Source organism: Gorilla gorilla, chromosome 5 (assembly GCF_029281585.2).
Source record: "Gorilla gorilla gorilla isolate KB3781 chromosome 5, NHGRI_mGorGor1-v2.1_pri, whole genome shotgun sequence".
Classification (NCBI taxonomy): domain Eukaryota; kingdom Metazoa; phylum Chordata; class Mammalia; order Primates; family Hominidae; genus Gorilla; species Gorilla gorilla.
Genome location: NC_073229.2, coordinates 158,713,984 through 158,737,107, shown reverse-complemented (window position 1 = coordinate 158,737,107; position 23,124 = coordinate 158,713,984). Strand labels below are relative to the sequence as shown.

General features: G+C 39.0%; 1 long non-coding RNA gene across 1 annotated transcript in view; it reads left to right on the top strand.

Moving 5' to 3' along the window:
- The first annotated feature begins 10,983 nt into the window (after positions 1-10,983).
- The window catches only part of LOC115934967 (uncharacterized), a 111,494-nt gene continuing 99,353 nt past the window's right edge, over positions 10,984-23,124 (top strand). Inside the window, exons 1-2 of the long non-coding RNA XR_004070693.3 lie at positions 10,984-11,415; positions 20,228-20,454. This is a non-coding gene — a long non-coding RNA (uncharacterized lncRNA). The remainder of the gene's footprint in view (positions 11,416-20,227; positions 20,455-23,124) is intronic.

Sequence of the window (23,124 nt, the reverse complement as noted above, 5' to 3'; positions counted from 1 at the left end):
ATAATTTTCAGTTTTTCAGTTTGATCTTGTTGTAAGGATGGAAATGACAGCTTCCAAGCTCTTTACACATCAGAGCTGAAACTGGAAGTCTCTTGGCAGAGGAGATATTTCGATAGATATTGCCAAATTGCCATTCAAAACAATTGCAACAGTTTACATTCCCATAAATAATATATGCAATGACTTAAATACAATTAGTTTTAAATAGCTTGAAACAACTAAGAACACTTGCTAGTATTTGACCTTGAGACTGTGGGACAAACCCTAATAGCATGAATATCAGAGAAAGACTTAAAACTAAGAGGGAGGAATCAGGAGGGGAGGTTGTGTTCTAATGTATTATAAATTTAGCATTCCTCCACTTATGCTCTTTGTTAGTTGCAAAAAAAAAAAAAAAAAGAAGTAATGAGTAAAAACACTGATGGTGCTAAAGAATTGGTGGGTTTACATGTACCTAGCCTCACACATATAAAATGCGTCAGAATTTTCCATGAGTCAGGAATCACAATTGAAATTCCTGACCTTGGTCTGGCTCCAGGAGGGAACATAGCTTCGCTATTGTATGCATGCAGCTGACTTCTTCTATACAGGAAGTAATCCTTGATGGTTTCAAACCGTGCCTCTTCTCTCTTTTTTAAAACAAAAATGTGCTCCATTAAAATTTCTCTTAATCTCTTTGATTACAGCCAGAGAAATAATAAGTGCTTTTTCCCTTACCTGTCCTTGTAGAGATGATGATGCAGCAGTGAGTTGATTTTTTTTCTTTTCCCACATGAATGTTATTTTTCCATAAGTCCTTTTTCTGTGAGTGGAAAATTCACTTCAAAATCCAGTAAATGGTTTTTTAAAGTCAGCAAGGGGCAAAACCCTAACAAACCAATGATCTTTCTATTGACCACAATCCTTCAACTTTTATTCTTACCTCGTTGGAAATTTTATCCTGGAATTTGATAATCTTTAGTATAAAGTAAAATAATTGAAAAAGAAAGGTCTGATACATATTTGAGGGTCAAAATGTTAAAAAAAAAATAAGTCAAATAGTTTGGTGTAATAGAGCCATCTTAACTCAAGCTTTAGTTACCCCAAAAGTGACTGAAGAGAAGACTGTCTTAAATGGGCTATTTCATTATTGTTAAAAGCTACAGTTTCATTTGTTCACTCACTCTGGTATAAATATCTACTAATGGTAAATGAACTCTCTATTCTAAAGAATGTAAAAAGGCTCTCCATCCTTGATAACAATAAGCTATGGACAGGAAATGAAATATGAAGCAAAGCCAAAACTCTTCTTTCAGCTTTGTTTTGTTAAGCTCTGTTCTCATAAGATATTGTCAGTCACAATGAAATGTGACTTTACTAAATGTTATCATTTAATAACATAGAGGATATAAAAATAAAACTTCACCCCCAGGTGCTGAGATTGGGACAAACTGAAGAAGTTATTTCCACATTTACATGATATTATTGCTATAAACAGTATTGAAAACTGTCCAATATTCAAGTTTCTTTTTAAAAATAATTCAAGTTCAATCCCTCTGACCATAGAATTATATCTGTTTTGTAGTTTTAAGCATCATCCAATACAAATTCAAACTTTCATCTGCATTCACTGATCCAATTCTTTAGACACTATTTTTTTTACTAAAAACAATTTAAGAACATAAAAATTTGAAGTAAATATGAATTATTATTTTTTAAAGAGTCCATGTAGTCACAAAAAGTAAACTCAGTGATCCAAATGAAAGCTTATAGATGAACAGAAGGCCCTTTGCTCTCAAATCCCATTGCTTCTGTTTTAACAGTGTTTCTGAGTAGGAGAATGTACTAAAATCGCCCACTTTACAGCTCACTTTCCAAACCAGTAGTTTGGGATTAGAGGGATTTTTTTCTATGTGCAGAGAGACAACAAAAATTTAAAAACTTTTACATTCAGTCATCAGGGATTACTTTTGTTCTATTACTTTTCCTCAAGTCAAAAAGTAGTTTCTCATAAGGTTCTTATGCTACTAAATACTAGGCTTCAAGGTGTGTTTATCTCATCAAAACTACACACCTATAATTTATGTGTCTCTCCTTTTTTCTTGGTTTACATAGAAAACATTGTTCCAGAGAAAGCTCTCAATTCTAAAAACTTTAAAACTTTGTTATCAGCAGAAAAAGAATATCAGGAATAATGGTGCCATTTGGATGTATAGTCCTGTCAGATGAGCAAGAGACTTGATGATGAAAACCTAGTCAATTTCATGATGATCTGAGGGCTACCAATTGGTTTCTGAATTTATAAACTGAAGATGAATTACTTTCAACAAGTGATATGTCAACACTTTAACTGTGGGCTAGATGAGAGATTCAAAAATTTTATTCTGAGTTAATTAAAAATAAGAGTAGAGGAAGAGATATAATGGGGAAAGAGAAGTAGAAAATAGAGTTGATTTTTTACTTTTGGAAGGATCCACTCTCAGATGCAATAGTATAGAAATAATTACAGTGACAACCATCACATATGCCATACACTGGTGCCTTCTCAAGCACTTCTGTAATAGGGTACCAACTCTTTTTGGAGGCCCATTGCTTCCTCTCTTTCTTCTCCATCAATTTGCCTACATTGCAACTTCTCCAAGGCTATGTTGTTTTTCATAACCTATGTTTTGTTTCCTTTATCCTCTCATTAGTGATTTTGCTCTTTTTGAGCTACTATAGTGGTATGCTGCAACAATTTGGAGTCAGATTCACCTAAAGAAATTTATGCATTTCAGTTACCTATATGTTGAAGATGTATTATTATTCCTAGCCTGTTTAGTGTTATCAAATACAACATCTTCTGTTGCAATGAAATAGGTTTCAGTGTAGAATAATGGATAAGAGCTCAGGTTCCAATGTGAGAAAGTTGGGGTCATATCTCATGCCTACCACTTAATAGGTGAGTGTTCTTAGGCAATGTACACTTATTCTCTAAGTCCCTATTTTCTCATTGGTAAATGAATTTAATGATAGAACTAATGGAACTTGCTTCATGGGTTTTGGGTCGATATTAAATGAACTCCTCCATGAATAGTGCATAGCATAAAGCATGGGGTATAATAGGCAGTCAATGAATGCTATCATTCAAAAAAATATCGAACATGACATTGCAAATCTATTCTAAATGGAAAGAGATGTAATACAGTATCCTCATCTTGTTGAAAGCGATTCTTTTCTATTGTGGTGAGGAGTTTAATTGATAGGCATCTTAGAACTCATGTGCTGAGTGTGCAGCTTTCTGGATGCCAACACCAAATTAGAGGGCACAGAATAGTAGCCTACTCTAATTCTAATAGGTGATAGAACCTAAACATAATCCATTTGGTTTATGGCATCAGATAAACTTGTGGTATTACTATCATCAGTCGTTACTAATTAATTCGAATATTAAAGCAGGTTTACGTCCCAAGAAGAGTTCCTGTGCTAAGACTTTTACCAAATAAGGTCCAAAAACAAATGGTCCATTGAGTGATGCTGTTTCTAACAGGCTGACTTAATAAAACAGATCTTTCAGAAACTTCTAGAATTACTGAGACTTGGTCTTTTGGCTACATATCCTAACTCAGAGAAGTTTTTTTTAAAAGTGAAAGGATCAACAATTATTTTCTAGTCAGTTACTCTTTGCTAGTTTTGAGTGAACTTGAATTTTTAAAAACCATATGACTTGAGATTTAAAAGATGTATGTTAAGTGATATAAGTATTCCTCAAGCTATTAGGCTCAGTGCTCAAGTTTTGTTCTTTGCGAGCTTTTAAAGTTGTATGATGTGGTCATGCAGGGTCAAAGTAAATCGGTCACTTTTTCATAATAATAGTTCATTTGTTTGTTATCCTATGTTTATGGTTACCCAACGATGCTCTGACCCGTTCTTTGACATTTACTCCTGAGGGTCAGCAGATGACATAAAAAGAAACACGAAGTTGTAAATCAACTCTTTGTTAATAAATCTGGTTGAAATTTTGATAGAAAGTGGCAGTTAAAAACAACTGTTCAAAATGGTTTGTGAATGATGCATGGTTTCAATAATCTATTCTTTCCTTTTTCTCCTTTACCATGATTATCAAGATTTGACTATAAATAACTCTCCAGATGCAGAGGCTAAAAACTGCCAATCAACGTTCTCTGCAGTATCTTTTATGAGTTCCTGGATGAGTGCCTTCCCGTTTTTTCTGGTAATGAAATGTGTCTGGCATGTCTTCTGCTGGGTACTTCAATATTAACCCTTTTTCTTCAGGATATTCTAATTTAACGTGTACAAAGTTGTAGATGCTCGTGGACCTGTACAAGAAAGCTATACCAGATATTGATATTATCACCAAGAAATTTCTTTAAAGTGAAGTACATTCCAAGGTGGTGTTCCCAAAAATGATGGTGTTGCAACTCAAAGAAGGCAAAAGAAGCAATCATTTTTTACCTCTAGGCTCTCCCATGAAAATCCCTACAGTGTCCTGATGCCATATACCTCATATTGAAGAATCCAAGGGCAGCATTAAGTTATTCCCTGCTGTATTGCTCGGTCTTGCTTCTTGGTGGACAAGGGAGCTCTCTAAGCTTGAATTTTCCCCTTTCCCAAGACTAAAAATAGAAAATGGGCCACCTACATGGGTCATTGTTGTAGGATCTTGAGTAAGATTAAATTTGGAATAGTCTTAAAGACATTAGCTCAAATTATTTCAATCTTAATTTCTATTTAATAAAAAGTCTTTGGTTCAGGCAGTTAAATCATTTCTGCAGGTGTGTTTCTCTACAATTATTTAGTCTTACTGCCTAGTTTCTATAAGGTTGGGTTATAAATTGCACTACTGGAGATTTTGTTGATCTCAAAGCATTTTCTAAATTAGGTCTGTGATCAAAATAAGAAATAATTGAGAAGAAACAATTTCTCCAAAGAATAGCTAAGAATATTAGTCATTTGTGGCTAATATCCAGAATCTACAATGAACTCAAACAAATTTACAGGAAAAAAACAAACAACCCCATCAAAAAGTGGGCAAAGGATATGAACAGACACTTCTCAAAAGAAGACATTTATGCAGCGAAAAAACACATGAAAAAATGCTCATCATCACTGGCCATCAGAGAAATGCAAATCAAAACCACAATGAGATACCATCTCACACCAGTTAGAATGGCGATCATTAAAAAGTCAGGAAACAACAGGTGCTGGAGAGGATGTGGAGAAATAGGAACACTTTTACACTGTTGGTGGGACTGTAAACTAGTTCAACCATTGTGGAAGTCAGTGTGGCGATTCCTCAGGGATCTAGAACTAGAAATACCATTTGACCCAGCCATCCTATTACTGGGTATACACCCAAAGGATTATAAATCGTGCTGCTATAAAGACACATGCACACGTATGTTTATAGCGGCACTATTCACAATAGCAAAGACTTGGAACCAACCTAAATGTCCAACAGCAATAGACTGGATTAAGAAAATGTGGCACATATACACCATGGAATACTATGCAGCCATAAAAAATGATGAGTTCATGTCCTTTGTAGGGCCATGGATGAAGCTGGAAACCATCATTCTCAGCAAACTATCGCAAGGACAAAAAACCAAACACCACATGTTGTCACTCATAGGTGGGAATTGAACAATAAGAACACATGGACACAGGAAGGGGAACGTCACACACCGGGGACTGTTGTGGGGTGGGAGGAGGGGGGAGGGATAGCATTAGGAGATATACCTAATGCTAAATGACGAGTTAATGGGTGCAGCATACCAGCATGGCCCATGTATACATATGTAACAAACCTGCACGTCATGCACATATACACTAAAACCTAAAGTATAATAATAATAAAATTAAAAAAAAAGAATATTAGTCCTTTGCTCCTTGGGCTGGCCTCATGCGCATGCAAATTGTATGATCATACAGTGCTTAGGAGACCTTGTACCTGGCTTCATGCCTTTCTATGCCATTTTAAAATTCTTGATAATTTTATCTTTGAACTTGTGGTTTGTAAGTAAGTGAAATGGGACAATGGAGCATGTGCACAAGCAGAGAAGACACATACAATGCATGATGGCTGTGATGCCTCATTACCCCATGAGCCATGTAGTATTCACCATGGCCCATAAGCAGAACATTCCGGTGGACCCACGATACATGGGAGTTCACTAAAACTCAAAGCAAGCAACATTAAGCATGTTAGGTCTACCACTGAGTAAGTAGCGGGAGAAGTGGTCTGATAACTGCAAGAGACCACTTTTCTTTTGAATGAGAACTCGCTCTGAATGAGAACTTTCTTGGAATGCAAACAGAAGGAAATAAGAGTTCTAAAAAACAGGAACAGCAAGGAACTCTCTCATATCCATAACTCATGTTACTTCCCTGTATTAGCCAACCACATATGCTAGAAATTGTGACATAAAGCAGAGAGAAAGATAAGTTGATCTACAGTTAACTTTCCTTTTAGTTTTTTTTTACCCATCAGTAAGTCAGAGGTAGAGAATGCTGGTAGAATGTATGCATGTGAGGAAGAGAAGTAAGAACAGTTGAGTTAGTATTCTGCAGCATTTCCACTGTTCTAGTCAGAGCAAAATACATGTGCATGTATGAGTACAAAATACAAATTGTGTGATTTTGATGACTCTACATTGGGTTAATGGCTTTTAAATTTGTGTTCAAGACTGGCATTGCACAATATAAAGATGAATGGTAAGAATCCTGCTAATAATTTAAAATTTTATTTTTTCTTATTTAGAACAGAATTATAGTAACAAAAAAACCATGACAAGTCAAGAGAAAGCCTGTGAAAGAAAGGAAAAAACTATTTTAGTACCTTTAACAGCATGTTATTTTCTGCGTTTTGAATAAGAGGTTCTGCATTTTCATTTTGTTCTGGGCACTGCAAATTATATAGCTGGCCCTGGTTGCACCACAGCTGTTTGCTCCTTGACCTTGCTAAATCACTAAGAGATGGGGTTTGGGAAGAATGGAGGGGCGGGTGAGGCAGTGAGGCATACTTCAAGCCCCTTCCCTGCAAAGCCCTAGGGATTCTCTTCTGTATTGCTTTAATAAAGTCCTTTCTTGCTTTATTGTGAAATTATATTAATAATAGTAGTTTCTATTAGTTTTCCAACCAAAGAAAGGACCCTGTATTCTTCCTTATTTCTAATTTACTGAATACGCACTACCCTTTGTTAAACTCAAGTTATCTTTGCTATTGTTACTTTCTATAAGCAAGTTCAAACCACCCATGATTTGACACTGTGGAATACTTTCTTCTCTTCATTTTGTTTGTTTGTTTGTTTGTTTGTTTTTGAGACAGATTCTTGCTCTGTTGCCCAGGCTGGAGTGCAGTGGCACAATCTCGGCTCACTGCAACCTCTGCCTCCTGGGTTGAAGCAATTCTCTTGCCTCAGCCTCCTGACTAGCTGGGATTACAGGCCTGTGCCACCATGCCTGGCTAATTTTTTTATTTTTAGTAGAGACGGGGTTTCACCATGTTGGCCAGGCTGGTCTCGAACTTCTGACTTCAAGTGATTCACCTGCCTCAGCCTCCCAAACTGCTGGGATTACAGGTGTGAGCCACCATGCCTGGCCATTTCTCTTCATTTTCTTTTTTCAGTTTGTATTCGACCATCTAATTTCAAAACCATTTCCTTTTCATTACATTTTTAACCTCATAATTTAAGGTCACTAAAAGTGTTTTACACATATCCTGCAAAGTTTGATCTTTTTCTTCTCCCTTTTTTCTTATGTCTGATTTCTTATTTATTCTTAGGTCCACAGAAATGTAGGTAAGACCTAGGCCTTTATAGATGTCCTGTTGGTTACTTCTAAGGAAGAAAAGAATCATGTTGCTAGTTCTCTTTAAAGGTCTCCCAAGAGGCTATAAGCAACTTGCCAAAATGTCAGTAATGTTTTACCTCCGCCTTCACCTCTAGCTGTCATTCATCACCTCTAAGCAAATCTTTTGATCTTAGGAAAACCTCCACCTTGCCTTTTTAGTTTCTTTGACTTCTTACCTCACACTATCTAATTTCTGAATTCTCAGTATCAAAAATGGTGAGACCTAAATCCTGTTCTGATTTATTTGATCTATATCTTACAGGAGCTTTAAAATTTCAAGACCATCTTCATTCTGGCCTCTGCATACATGCCTCACCCCATTTCTTCCTTGCCCTTAGTTTTTTAGGAATACCAAGCTTCTTGTATTTATTCAAATGTGCCTTGTGTTTCAGTCCTCCTCACTTTTTCTCTTGTTAGTCCTTCTGTCTAGAATATCCTTTATTATCTTCTTTACTTAAATAATTACTTTTCAAGCTTAAAGTATCAGCACAGGCATTACCTCCACTGCAAGTCTTTCCCATTCCTTCATAAGACAAGTTAGGGTCCATCCAGTTAGGGCCCATATTACCGTGGGTATCACTCTATCTCAACACACTGTATATTGTACTAAAAACATCTGTTTATGTGATTGCCTTCAGACCATACTATGATGTCCTTGAGGGCAGGGATGTATCTTTTTATTTGTTGCATTATACAGTCCTGGACACATAGCAGTATTCAACACATATATTTTTCCCTAAATTAAGACAAATTGAATTAGATGTGCTTTAATATAATATGTGATCTCTCTTCTGGACATTATGTGGTCCCAGCCCAGAGAATATACAGACAATTGATCCTTGAACAGTGTGGGGTTTGTGCAGTTGAAAATCCAAGTAAAGCTTTTAACTCCCCTAAAACTACCATCAGCTCACTGTCGACCAAAAGCCTTGCTGATAACATAAACAGACAATTAATACATATTTTGTATGTTATATGTGTTATATACTGTATGTAAGCTAAGAAAATCATAAGGAAGGGAAAATATATTTACTATTAATTAAATGAAAGTAGATCAGCAATGGTCTTCATTCTCATTGCCTTCAGATTTGGTAGACTGAGGAAGGGGGGGGTTGGGTTGGTCTTGCTATCTCAGGGGTGGCAGAGGCCGAGGGAAATCCATGTATAAGTGTACCAGCACAGTTCAAACCCCTGTTGTTCAAAGATGTGTGTGTTGTATAAATACATATGTATATATAAATTATGTGCTCCAGCATTATTCTCTAGATTTTTTTTTTTTTTTTTTGACAGAGTCTCGCTTTGAAGCCCAGGCTGATGTTGTGCAATCTTGGCTTACTGCAACCTCCACCTCCTGGGTTCAAGCGATTTTTCTGCCTCAGCCTCCCAAGTAGCTGGGATTACAGGTTTGCACCACTATGCCTGACTAATTTTTTGCATTTTTAATAGAGACAGGGTTTCACCATGTTGGCCAGGCTGGTCTCGAACTCCTGGCCTCAAGTGATCTGCCCACCTTGGCCTCCCAAAGTGCTAGGATTACAAGCATGAGCCACCGCGCCCGGCTAGCATTTTTAAAAAGTCATAGAATGTTAGAGTTAAAAAGAACCCCAGAGTATCCCACTCAATTTAGGAATCTCCTTTGCAAAGTTTTGGCCAGTTGTTATCCATTTTATTTAATAATTTAATTTCATTTTATTCTTTTAACCTGGGTTGGGGGAGGGAACTGATGAGGAAGAGATAGTTTCACAGACCCTTTTACTCAAAGCCAATTGCTAATATAAATTCTCTTCTCCAGAAGCCTATTGTAATCAGGGATAAGTTGAATCATAGGTAGCGGAAAGGTCATCAAAAACTTTTGCTATCCCTAGGTTTGGGCAATCCTTTCTGAAGAATTTCACAAGAAGATTCTACCAAATTTTCAGAAATTCAAGAGTTCTGTTATGAGCTCAGCTAAAGATAAGCCATTCAGAGAGTAGTTTTGAGTCCTTTTCATGAGCTTTAGCTAGAATTTTGATTTCTTGGTACTTTTTGATTCATTTCATTCTTGGGAAAGCTAAGTGCATGGATTGTCATTTTCGTCAGTGTCTTGCGTCAGTTACAAGATTGACATCTATTCTTTTTACCTTGGGACAAGAACACTGGATTCCAAGAAGCAACTTCCAGGTTTTTCAAGTTTTTCAGTATCAGTATTTCCTTATATATGGGTTCTGTCGACCTTGCCATAGACACACAGATATATGTAGGAGGTTAGCCCGCTGGTGGTGATGAAAGCCAGCCTTTACAGTCAACTGGAGACTGGTCACTTGTCCACACGCCTAAGGGATCTGACCTGATGAACAGGGCCTACCTGAGGAACCTGACATGTGGGTTCTGTACTTTCTGCTGCCAGCTCTTTATGAGGTTCAAGGGTCTTTAACTTTGTCTCTGTACTAACTCCTTGTACTGCTGAAAATAGACAATGCCTATCTAACTTTGCCAGGTCATTTTGAGAGTCAAAGGAAAAAATATGTGCAGAGTTAAAAGTGCCGTGGAAGTGAAAAAGTGTTGTGTTCTTTCTTCTATTCCTATTGGGAGTTGACTGCTTATCTCATTTTGCATAATAAACTGGCCCAGATTGGGTGGAGCAGATAGAAAGGAAGAGGTGTCTAGCAAGAAAAGATGGGCTTAACAGTGTTTGCTTTCTTCTCCATGTACTGATTGAGACTGTTTCTTAATCAGAGAAAATCTGTTTGGGATCCAGAATGGTTTTCTCTGAAAAGAAGATGAATTGCTAAATTATAAAACTAGGGCAATGGGATGGAGAGACTTCTCACCCATGATTTGATACTGTGGATTACTTACTTCTCTTCATTTTCTTAAGAGCCATAATTGCCCTGCAATGGATCATGGATCCCAGGCTGCTTCTGGACAGGTACTATTGGGCCAACACTCAGACTTACGTTCAGTACCCCCATTTGTGTCCTGTGGCATTGTGCCCAATGTAGCAACTAGAGTGATAAATGACTTCCTGCTCCTAAGGTCACCAAACAAGCAAATGCTCCCCAGGGTCATTAGATGGCTTTGTGTTCTTCTCCTAAATTGTTCCATCAGTGAGCCAGGATGGTGGAGGACTTGACTTTTTTTTTATTTTATTTTTGATGCTCCTTCTAGGCTCCAGACTCACTGGAGACATCCTGACACATAATGCTTCGCCCAGCACAATGCGATGCCCTTTACCTAGTAAAAGGGTGAGTCCCGTAAAGGTGCTGCCTTCCCCCCAGAACAAACAAGGGAAATGCATCAGGAGAGCTCAGCTGCAGACAGAATGCACATCATGAAGCAGGAGCCACCCTGGGATTCCTCAGATGAAAGCCAATTTCAATGAACATTGTGTTTCAAAGCCCGCTTCCTCTTGCTCGGTAAGAGCTGCAGAAGGAACATCCCACTTGCGTCTGCTGACACAAAAGAATGCTGTGGCTGGGAGATCTTATCGAGCCTTCCTGTGCCACAGCAACAGAGCTCCAGTTGTGTCTTGTAAGAATTGGTCATTGTTTCATGGGGACGACTGGCTCCTTTGGGTGGGATCTGATGGCATCTCATGGAGTTGAGGTAGGTGGTGCTGGGAGGTCAGCCAGCCACATGACCTGGCTTGCTGGCTTCTCGGAAGTCAGATAGAAGAGCAAACTTCACCCAGTTTGCTGGATGCCGAATAGTTAAACATTTTAAGTTTAACCATTAAAATATGTATTTTCTGTTTCCTTAATAATATCTTCAACTGTACAAGTTAAGAACAAAAATTAGAAATGATGTTCAGGTTTTCTCAGTTAGTATAAGCTGTTTATTGTTCTCTTTTAGCGAACAGTTATTTGATTCTAACAAAACTGAGAAAAATCAAGTAGTGTTTTGAAAAATATAAATTTAATTATTTAAAACTATCTATGGAGATTGTAGATGCTAATACGTAAACATTTTAGTGTTGATGACATAAGTCTCAAAAATATTTATTTGCTTCATGAAGATGAACTTCCAGTTTACAATCATCACATTTATATATAATAACGTAAGTTAATAACATCAACTTAATTAAATTTGGCTAATTCTAGATAGTGTCTTCTTCTCCTAGAAAGCTCGTGGCCTTTTCCAGAGAGGAAAAATTGATGGTTACTTGTTCAGTTATACGGAGAGTAGAATTTGAATTTTCTTCTCTTTCCTTTCTCTTCCTAAAGGTCTGCTGCAGTAATGAATACATATAGAAATATATATAACTGTCAGTAAGACATGTCAGGGAAAAGGGGAACCATGAGTTTCCTAAAGGAACTTAAAGAAATTTTTTTTAGATTGAGGGGGTACATGTGTAGCTTTGTTATATGGCTGTATTGAGTGATGCTGAGGTTTGGGCTTCTATTTGAACAATCACCCAAATAGTGAACACAGTATTCAATAGGCAGCTTTTAAACTCTTGCTTTGCTTCCTCCCCTCTTCCCCCACTTTTGGAGTCCCCAGTGTCTATTGTTTTCATCTTTATGTCAATGTGTACTCAATATTTAGCTCCCACTTGTGAGAACATGCAATATTTGATTTTCTGCTTCTGCGCTAATTCACTTAGGATAATGGCCTCCAGCTGCATCCACATCTCTGCAAAGGACATGATTCCATTTATTTTTATGGTTGCATAGTATTCCATGGTGTGTATGTATCACATTTTCTTTGACCAGTCCACCATTAATGGACACCTAGGTTGATCCCATGTCTTTGCTCTTGTGACTAGCGTTGTAATAAACATATGAGTGCAGGTGTATTTTGGTAGAATGATTTATTTTCCTTTGGGTATATATCCAGAATGGGATTGCTGGGTCAAAGGGTAGTTCTATTTTTAGTTTAAAGAAATATTTTAAATCCCTCTTTCCCATATCTCCCTGTAGAATTTTCTAAAATGCTGTTTGTTCCATGTATTCTGATATTCAGAAAAAAACAATTATTTTCCTTTAACTTTGTACAAAGTTCTGAGGATCAAGATATTACCAAAACACCATCTCTGTTCTAAATATACATTTTAAAATTATCACGCATAATTAGTTATGTGTAAATGTTTCTGCCCTCACTGAACTGTGAGCACCTTGAAGAAGGGAGCTAGACCATATTCATCTTCCTGTCTCCGGTGCTGACCACAGTGTCCTGCACATAGAAGTGCTTAGTGAATATTTATTGATGGACAGGTGGATGGATGGGTGAGCAGATGGATGAATGGATGGCCATGCTATAGCCTAGCACATTTACAAGTAGGGATTTAATTCAGGCTATCCACATGGTGCTTGGCATGACTACACCTGTTAATCCTCTGGGCATTTATTATCCCACTCTTTTTTTTGTTTGTTTGTTTTTTTGAGATGGAGTTTCACTCTTGTTGCCCAGGCTGGAGTACAATGGCACTATCTCAGCTCACTGCAACCTCTGCCTCCTGGTTTCAAGCGATCCTCCCACCTCAGCCTCCTGAGTAGCTGGGATTACAGGCACGCGCCACCATGCCCAGCTAATTTGTTGTTGTTGTTGTTGTTGTTGTTGTTGTTGTTGAGATGGAGTCTTACTCTGTCACCTAGGCTGGAGTGCAATGGTGCGATCTCAGCTCACTGCCACCTCCGCCTTCCAGGTTCAAGCGATTCTTCCACCTCAGCCTCTCAAGTAGCTGGAATTAACGGTGCATGCCACCATGCCTGGCTAATTTTTTTTGTAGTTTTGTAGAGACGGGGTTTCACCATGTTGGCCAGGCTGGTCTTGAACTCCTGATCTCAGGTGATGTGCCCGCCTCGGCCTGCCAAAATGCTGGGATTGCAGGTGTAAGCCACCGCGCCTGGCCTGTTACTCCACTCTTAATTACACAGAATGCAGATATTTTCAGGATCACCTTGTCCGACTCCTTCAGTTTACAGTTGAGGAAATGAGATTGAGAGAGAGAATTTGATTTATCCATAGTCACATAGCTTGTAATTAAGTGGCAGCTCTTGGTTAACATCTAGACCTCTTGCTTTTCAGTCAAATGCCAACTACATGATGTTGCTTTCCATGACTCATATTTGGAGGTTTTCAGGCACCCTATGGAGCAATCTGTCCCTCCTGGCTCATCTGGGGCAATATGAGAGCAAATGGGGCTAGAACAAAACTGGGTGAAAGGAGAAACTCTGGGGCTGCTGAATTCACATGCTGATGGTGCTGGGGAAAGGTATGAACAAGAATGACTCATGGTTATTCAGGCTGATGTCACTCCATGACTCCCTCAGAAGATGCCACACTCAAAATTCAGCGGATGGCATCCCATCCCTTCCCTAGGTTTCCTGGCTAACCTCTGGAGATGGTGATGTCCAGCCCTACTCCACTTACCAAAATCTCTGTTTTATGTAAAATCCAGCCTTTGGAAACCCTTTCCAAAGAAGCTTTTCTCCCCACCATTTAATGGTGAGGCTGATGTAATGGTACTATCTCTAGACCTTCCTGATATAAGGAAACGCTCCTAATGCATTATTTCTGATGGTCTGGATTTTGGTTTCTCTAAATTATGCCCAGTTACAATGCATCTAAATGCATATGATGGATCTATACTTAACCAGAATGTTGTTTATTAATAATTTAACCTTGGGCCGGGAGTGGCGGCTCACGCCTGTAATCCCAGCACTTTGGGAGGCCGAGGCGGGCGGATCACAAGGTCAGGAGTTCGAGACCAGTCTGGCTAACATAGTGAAATCCCGTCTCTACTAAAAATACAAAAAAGTAGCCAGGCGTGGTGGCGGGCTCCTGTAATTCCAGCTACTCAGGAAGCTAAGGCAGGAGAATTGCTTGAACCCGGGAGGTGGAGGTTGCAGTGAGCTGAGATCAGGCCATTGCACTCCAGCCCAGGCGACAGAGTGAGACTCCATCTCAAAAAAAAAAAAGAATTTAACCTTGTAGAGTAAACTATTTTAGAATGAGCACATAACAGAATAGAGGAATCTCAAAATAATTATGCTGAGTGAAAGAAGCCAGACCAAAAAAAGAGTACATACAGTATGATTCTGTTTATATAAAACTCTAGAAAATGCAAACTAATCTAGAGGAAGAAAAAGCACAGCAGTGGTTGTCTGGGGAGATGGGGAAGGAGTGGAAAGGACAGAGGGATAGAAAGGGGAGCAAGCAAACTTTGGAGGGTGATGAATATGTTCACTGTCTTGATTAGGGGATCTGCATATGTCGAAATTTATCACACTGTACAACTTAAATATGTGCAGTTTGTTGTATGTCAATTATACCTCAAAAAGCTGTTTTTCTCAAAGAATGTAATCTTTTAACGTTCAACTAAAATACTGTATTATTAAGTTTTCAATAAGAGAAGCAAAAACACTAGGATGCCTGTGTGTATGTATGTATATATATTTATACAGTTCCAGGGATTTGACATTACATAATAGTGTGGTGTGGTTAAGTGGTTAAGTCATGTCTGTAAAGCTGTTGTCTTCATATGCAATGCTGGAGCTTGAATTCCAATGACAGGTTGTCAGGAAAGGAAGATGGATATAAAGTGGGGAAGAACCATAGCAGGCTAGAACCCCAGACACAGTGGGGGCTCACAAGGACAGACTGAAACTTGCACCAGTTCTGAATGCCTCTAACCTTGGTTGTATAACGTCCTTCAGAGGCAGAGCCCTTCATTACAGAGCTCAGTACAGGTGTGTACCTGGCCCAGGAGTTGGAGAAGCTTCAGGAGGATCCATCCAGGGGAAGGTGGAACAGTTGCAGGCCCAGCTGCTGTCTCATGCAAGAGGTGATCCAGCAGCGAAGAGACATATATAAGGTAGCAAATGGCTGCTGCTTTACTCCCCTCTCCAAATTTTGCCCGAGAATCTCTCCTGTGACCCACCCTAACCAGAAACACACAAAAAAGGGAATTCTGGGAAACAGAGTTCAGTCTAGTTGGGTTCGCTCTTTACAAAGCCACACCTTGACAACTTGGCCTCCTACTCTCTCCTTAACTCAAACTTAATTTCCAATTACAGATAATAACAAAGTTGTGCCTGCCTCTAACATGATATGTCTGTCCCAAGAACAACCAAAATACACTTTTCTGTAAGAGAGAATCCAACATTCTTTTTTTGATTTTGGGTGATATTCATTTTTCTTTTAACAGATTCACACCAGATTCTCACCTCTCCTTTGATATCCTACAACTTATACATTGAGATATTAAGTTAAATAGTATTAACACATTTTATGTTAGATGATAAGGGAATGAGACAGAAGACAAATACAAAATAATTGGTTAAAGAAATATATATACATATATGTATGTTTGCATATAGTCCTATAAAAATGAAGAAATACTCATAATTATTACAGTACTTGTATCTGTCACTGGTCACATGACCACAGCTGGTATTTAGAACTACATTCTTCCACTACCTACTTCATGTTCCCTTTGTTCTCAGTAAGTACTTTAACTGGTCATGGGTTTTTGCCTGGTGGTATAAACCAAATCTTTGTTCCTGAATGTTCTAGGCCATTAGCAGTCTTGTTAAGTTGAACTGATGTAGTTTTCTATTCACTTTAATCACAGGATATGGTAGTACTAAGAGGAAACCTAGAACTTTAGCTTTCGAGACATGCTCCTGATTCTCTCTGTGTAGAAGCAGCCTAGATTGAATCACTGCCTTCTTTGCCTGTTGACTCAGTGGCATGAGTCAAAGCAGTCAGGTGGCACTCCAGATCAACCGAGTCATCATATGTCCCCTGGCAGAAGAACTCCTCCTTTTGGAACTAAGACCTCTTTACCACCCAAGCCTGATGTCACAGGGACTGGAAGCAATAGTTTGTTAGTGAACTGCTAGGGATAATAGTGAGAAGATCCTGTCCTATTTCAACCCCTTGATCCCCGTACGCATGAGTTCTGGCTAAGGAAGGAACAGAAATATATGTTGGATGCTGATCTAGAGCATACTTCGCATCCTAAAAGACCATACATGAGTCGCCACAAGGACATTCCACCATTCTATCAAGCCAGCTGCTTCAGGGTGACGGGGAACACGGTAAGATCAGTGGGTTGCATGAGTCCATTGCTGTACCTCATTTGCTGTGACACAAATTTGTTGGTCAAAAGTGATGCTGTGTGAAACACCGTGATAGTGAATAAGTTATTCTGTACATGGTTTTTGTAGTGGTTTTAGCAGGAGCATGTGGGCAGGGAAGTCAAATGCATATCCACAACAAGTGTCTATTCCAGTAAGAGCCAAACACTGCCACTTCCATGAGGGAAGTGATCTAATGTAATCAGCCTAGTAGGTGGGAATGGTGCCATGTCAGGAGCTCACTGTCAATCTCTGCTGCTAACAGATTAGGCACTCAGTTTTGGCACCACTCAGTGGTGGCTATAGCTAGATAGGCCTTGGTAAGTAGAAGTTCATGTTGATGAGCCCACGCATAACTGCCATTTTTTGCCACCATTGCCTTTTTTTTTGTTTTTTTCATTTTCCAGTTGGGTAATGACAGGAGTTGGTTGGGAAGAAAGGTGATGAATGTCCACAGAATGGCTCATTCTATTCACCTGATGAATAAAATCCTCCTCTGTTGAGTTTACCCTTTGGTGAGCATTCACGTGGAACACAGATATTTTTACATACTATGCCCATTTGAAGAGGTCCATCAACCTACCTTTTCACCAGATTTCCTTGCACCAATTTCTCAATCATGTTCCTTCCAAATCTCTGACCATACAACCAAATAGCCCATGAGTTAGTGTTGACTTGTACTTCTGGACATTTATTCTTTGAAGCAAAATGAATGACCAGGAGCATTGCTTGAAGTTCTGCAAACTAGGCCCAAGATTTTTATCTCTTTATCAGCTTGTCATAGGAAGCTCTCCAAGGGTCATAGGTGTAAGTTGAGGGAAAGAAGGCAATGTAATAGGAGTAAGGGCCACGGATATGTAGGCCACTTGCTCATGCAACGTATTTGTGCTTTCAGGCCCTGCTGAGGCCCAATTTTGTATCTACCACTTCCATTTAATCAGAGAGTCCTGCTGTGCATACTCAACTTTATGGCCTGGTGACTCAGACAACACTAGTAATGGGCAGCTCAGGTCATATGGTAACTTGGTAGCCCATTGTCAAACATTCAGTCTCTACCAAGGCCCGGTAATAACATAAAAGCTATTTCATAAAAGAAGAATCATTACCTATCAAGAATGGCAGGGCTTTCTTCCAAAATTCTAAGGGTTTGGTCTGTGCTGTACCTATAGGAGCCTGGCAAAGGCTTTAAACAGCATTTCTTTCTGTTACTGGCATTTCAAGCACCATTGGCTCTTCTGGATCATGTGGTCTAAGTGGCAGAGCTGCTTGCAGAGCAGTCTGGACTTTCGGAGCCTTCTCTTGTTCTGGTCTCTATTGGTGGGGTGCCTCAACATGCCTCAGACTTGATATTTGCGGGGTTTATTTCCTACCCTTGGTGTGCAAATGTCTTACCACTATATCTAGAGCAGTTTGTACTTTTTAATTACCAGAGAAGGAATCAGAAAAGCTGAAGGAGGATACATGGGAAGATGAAACAGCTGCAAGCCTGGCCACTGCCCACACCAAGGAAGTAAGCCAGCAGATAAGCCACAGTGTTTAGGGGGCGGCTGAAATGTGGCTGCTGCTTCCCCTCCACCCTCCTTTCTCCCACAAGAACCTCTCCCCATAGCTCACCTTACCCGGAAAGATACAAGAACAGGAATTCTGTGAAATGTAGTTCATCCTAGCCAAGCTGACACATTACACACTACATATTCAACTTAGGATCTATTATTATAGGATGGAGAATCCAGTTTTTTTTTTTTTTTTAAAAAGTAGATGGCCTATTTTGGCATGATCTTCTTTCCTGAAGAATTCATCTAACAAAATTGTTTCTTACCTACAAGGCTTTGATTCCATAGAATTTGTGTGTATATTCTAGCTCTGGGGAGATGATCAAAAGGGAGCTGTTTCCAGAAACATATTATTTTTTAATAAATAAATTCTTAACAGTGTGAAAATATAGTCACAGTTTGAGTGTATTATTTATCAATTGCTTTTCCAGAGAGACTAAAATTTGCTTAGGTTTGAGGTTTTTTTTTTTTAATATTTAATCTTCAAAGTATTAGCATTTACTTTTAAGTTAAAAAGTGTGCTGTGGGCAAACAGCAATGTGATATGCTTTTGCATTGTACCAAAAAGAACATCTCAACATTTGCTCTCCAGGCTTCTTGGAATGCAGTTCATTGTGGTGCTGTAGATGACCATAGTGTTTCCAGAATTGATTGTCCAGGAAGTGCAGGGCATCCCAGTGTGCGTACCTGTTCCTCTGCAGAAAGCACTAATTTTCTTTTGTTTCTTTGTTTTGTTTCTGTAAATGATCTAAGAGAAGACTGATGTCAACTTTTGTCTCGTAATACACGAATCTATGAGTTTCAGAAAATGGTAAGATCATTGCTCTGTGCAAGAAAGGAGGGTGTACGTAAGGAGTATGTGACAAGCTTTGCAGGGACAGAATTCACAACAGAGAGCAGCTAAAGGAAGAGAAAGTACAAGTGACACTAAAGGGAAGGTGATTTTCAAATCCACCCTTGCTTATCTCAAACCAGTGCATGATTTCCTGATGAAGCCATTTGTCCACCCTACAGTGCTGTTGTTTCTAAAAATTCCTACCACAGAATAACAACTGTCAACACCTGCCTCAGACACAGCAGTAGGGAAGACTGCAAGTGGGAAAGAGATTTAAACACACCAACCGTTTTAGGAACAAAATCACTCATATCAGCTGATTTGCTGAATTAAAGGATTTTTTTAAAGTATATGGTATTCTTTGACATAGTATTGGCTGAATAATCATTTAACAAATGTCACTGGTGGATGAATTAAGTAAGAAAGGTGTCACGTTGGCTCTTCATACAGACATTTGGCGAGTAATTGGCACTAAAAGGATTCTGATTTCTTCCCCTGCCATTTTGATCTTTCAAGTTTTAAAATAGCAAATAACATTGGTCCTTAGGGTTGGTGCATGTTAGAATCACAATGGACAGAGACCCTGAAAAACTGTACAAAAGAGGGAGGAACAGAACAGAATGGAAAAAAGTTATGGAAATTTTCCACCCATGGATGGGACACACCCTCATGCAAACAAAGCTCTGGGGCGAAGACTATATTTTATAAAAATGTGATAAAACACTTGCTGAGCCCTGAGGGGATGAACAATGGTTCTTTTTATTTTATTTTTTTTTAATCTTCCAAAATTCAGTCTCACATGCTGAGCAGTTGAAGGGAAAGGCCTTTTGTCATATCTGTTTCCAAACATCTATTTCCTTTCTGGAGCCCCAGAAGTTTGAGTTGCTGTCACAGTGAGGAGCTCTCTTGTGTCAGGCACTCTGATTCTATGTCCTTGTCCTGACTAGGTTGTCTGCCAACGCTAACTGGGCAGCTCTGACAGGAGGTGCGTGGCCCAGGAGGAGCCATCAGGCCAGTTCTTTGGGATACTGCTGTGTCTCCAGCTCTGCAGTTTGCTCTGCATCACTCAGCGGCAGACGGAGAGGCAGACACGAGCCCCTTGTGAGCCCTCCTCCTTACCGTCATATCACAATGTTCTGAAATAAGGAGACAAATGGCTGAGGTCCCCTCAGTTGTGAGTATCTTGCTTCCTTCCCCAATGCCTCTTCAAACCACTTTGTCAAAAACAACAACAACAACAAAACAAAAACAAAAACAAACAGATTCTTGTGTTCATGATACTAAAACAAAATTGCGTAAGGTCTGTTGCTTAAGATTAAGCACTGGCCGGGCACGGTGGCTCATGCCTGTAATCCCAGCACTTTGGGAGGCTGAGGCGGGCGGATCACGAGGTCAAGAGATCGAGACCATCCTGGCTAACACTGTGAAACCCCGTCTCTACTAAAAATACAAAAAATTAGCCGGGCGCGGTGGCAGGCGCCTGTAGTCCCAGCTACTCGGGAGACTGAGGCAGGAGAATGGCGTGAACCCGGGAGGCGGAGCTTGCAGTGAACTGAGATCACGCCACTCCACTCCAGCCTGGGTGACAGAGCAAGACTCCGTCTCAAAAAAAAAAAAAAAAAAAAAAGATTAAGCACTCAAAAAATGTCAAAGTTGATCTTAAAAATCTGGCTGTGGTTAGTGGGATCAGCTGCATTTTTCTTTAAAATGATGTAACCCATCTCCTCCATTTTACTTTTGCATTTGACTTTCCAACTTCCACGCGAAGGAACAGCATGTGGTTTACTTGTGGTCATATGTTACATGTTACTTTGGTGCTTTACAACTTTCAAAAAGCTTTTATACAACAGTGATATCATCAGTTCCTCAGATAACCCTGTGATGTGGGTAGGTTGATGGATACTCTATCATCATTTCCCATATGAGGAAAGAAGAGTAAATAAGTTACACAACATGGACGAGGTCACCCTGCACTTCAGAGGTGGAACCAAATTCCAACAGAAGCATTGAATTTCTAGACGAGTTTTTGTTTGTTTTTTATCTTTTCCATCACACCAAGCCACCTCTGTGAAGGAAAATTGTATGCATCTCCCTAATCCAACATTTTTCATGTTAATTATCCACTAAATTACAGCCACAATTTGGTAGTCTCAGTAGCTATTCTGGTTTGAGGACAACTTTTTCCAAATTTCCATATTTTTTCTACTACTTTATCATTTTCTTCTCTACTTGGAATTCCATACTTAACATTCACAACAACACCCTCTTTTATCTTTCTTCTTTCTTCCCTTTCTCTGTTTTTTTCTTTTTCTCCCTTTGTCTCTCCTCTTTTTCTCTCTGCCATTCTCTGTCTCCTTTTTGTGTGTTTATTTTTGTTTTAGTTTTAGAGACAGGGTCTTGCTATGCTGCTTGGGCTGGTCTCCTGGGCTCAAGCAATCCTTCTGCCTTAGCCTCTCAAAGTGCTAGATTATAGGCATGAGCTGTCATGCCCAGCCTAGTTTTGTTTGTTGATTGCATACTGAAAGTAACACATGACTGGAATATAAGAGAACTGAGTTTGAGATATTATAATTTCACATAACCTCTATAGGTCTCTGTTGTTTTATCTCTAAAATTGTTTTTTGTAAAATAATGATTTTCTACACAAGTGAAGAAGAGAGAAGGGAAAATGGGATTTTTGTGCTAATCAAAAATAATATGTGGTTAAAAAAATTGAGGGCTACCTAATTTGTAGGTTTTCTTATTTTAAGTAATAGATGATAGGATCAAATCCAGGTCTTCTGTCTACAAGTCAAATATTTAGGAAGCTGCTGGGTGCAGTGACTTGCATCTGGAGAAGCTGAGGCAGGAGGATCACTTAAGTCCAGGAGTTTGAGGCTACAGTGAGCTACAGTTGCTCCACTGTACTCCAGTCTGGGTGACAGAAGACTCCATCTCTAAAACAAAATAAAACAAAACCAAAAACAAGCAAACAAAAAAAAAATTATTTAGTGATTTTATTTTTTAGTGACTTTGTTAGCCTTACCAATAAGTTACTTTTACTTTTTTTTTTTTTTTTTTTTTTTGAGACAGAGTCTCGCTCTGTCCCAGGCTGGAGTGCCGTGGTGTGGTCTTGGCTCACTGCAACCTCTGCCTCCCGTGTTCAAGTGATTCTCCTACCTCAGCCTCCGGAGTAGCTGGGATTACAGGTGGGTGCCACCACGCCTGGCTAATTTTTGTATTTTTAGTAGAGATAGGGTTTCACCATGTTGGCCAGGCCGATCTCAAACTGTTGACCTCGTGATCCTCCCACCTCAGCCTCCCAAAGTGCTGGGATTACAGGCATGAGCCACCAAGCCCAGCACCAGTAAGTTATTTTTAATATGAAATTCCAAGACAGCATATACAAAATTTAGGAAAGAAAGAAGCCAGAATTTTAACAAGCTACTCCTGTCTTCACTATTATTAATACCAGATAATTTCTCATATTGATGGCATTTTTTTCTTAGAAACTCTAATCTAACAGTCAACAAAAAAACTACAATAGGCAAAAGAGGATATGAGACGATTATTCTAGCATTCTATTTTTCTGGTTCTCTTTGTCAAGCTAAGCATTATGAGGTAATGGGGGTGTTTGTTCTGACTGGAAATGTGTTGCATTTAGATATTATATACAAAGGTTTTTCCTGGAATAACATCGTTATTTAGCTAAAAAGCTACAGCTCCATAGACTTGTGTGCTCTGAACACAGCTGCATAATTAGTAATCATCATTAATCATTTCTACTTCTGTACTTTTATCACCAACAAAATTATAGCAACCTATATTTTTAGTAAATTTTAATTGCAAGTTTAATTTGATATTT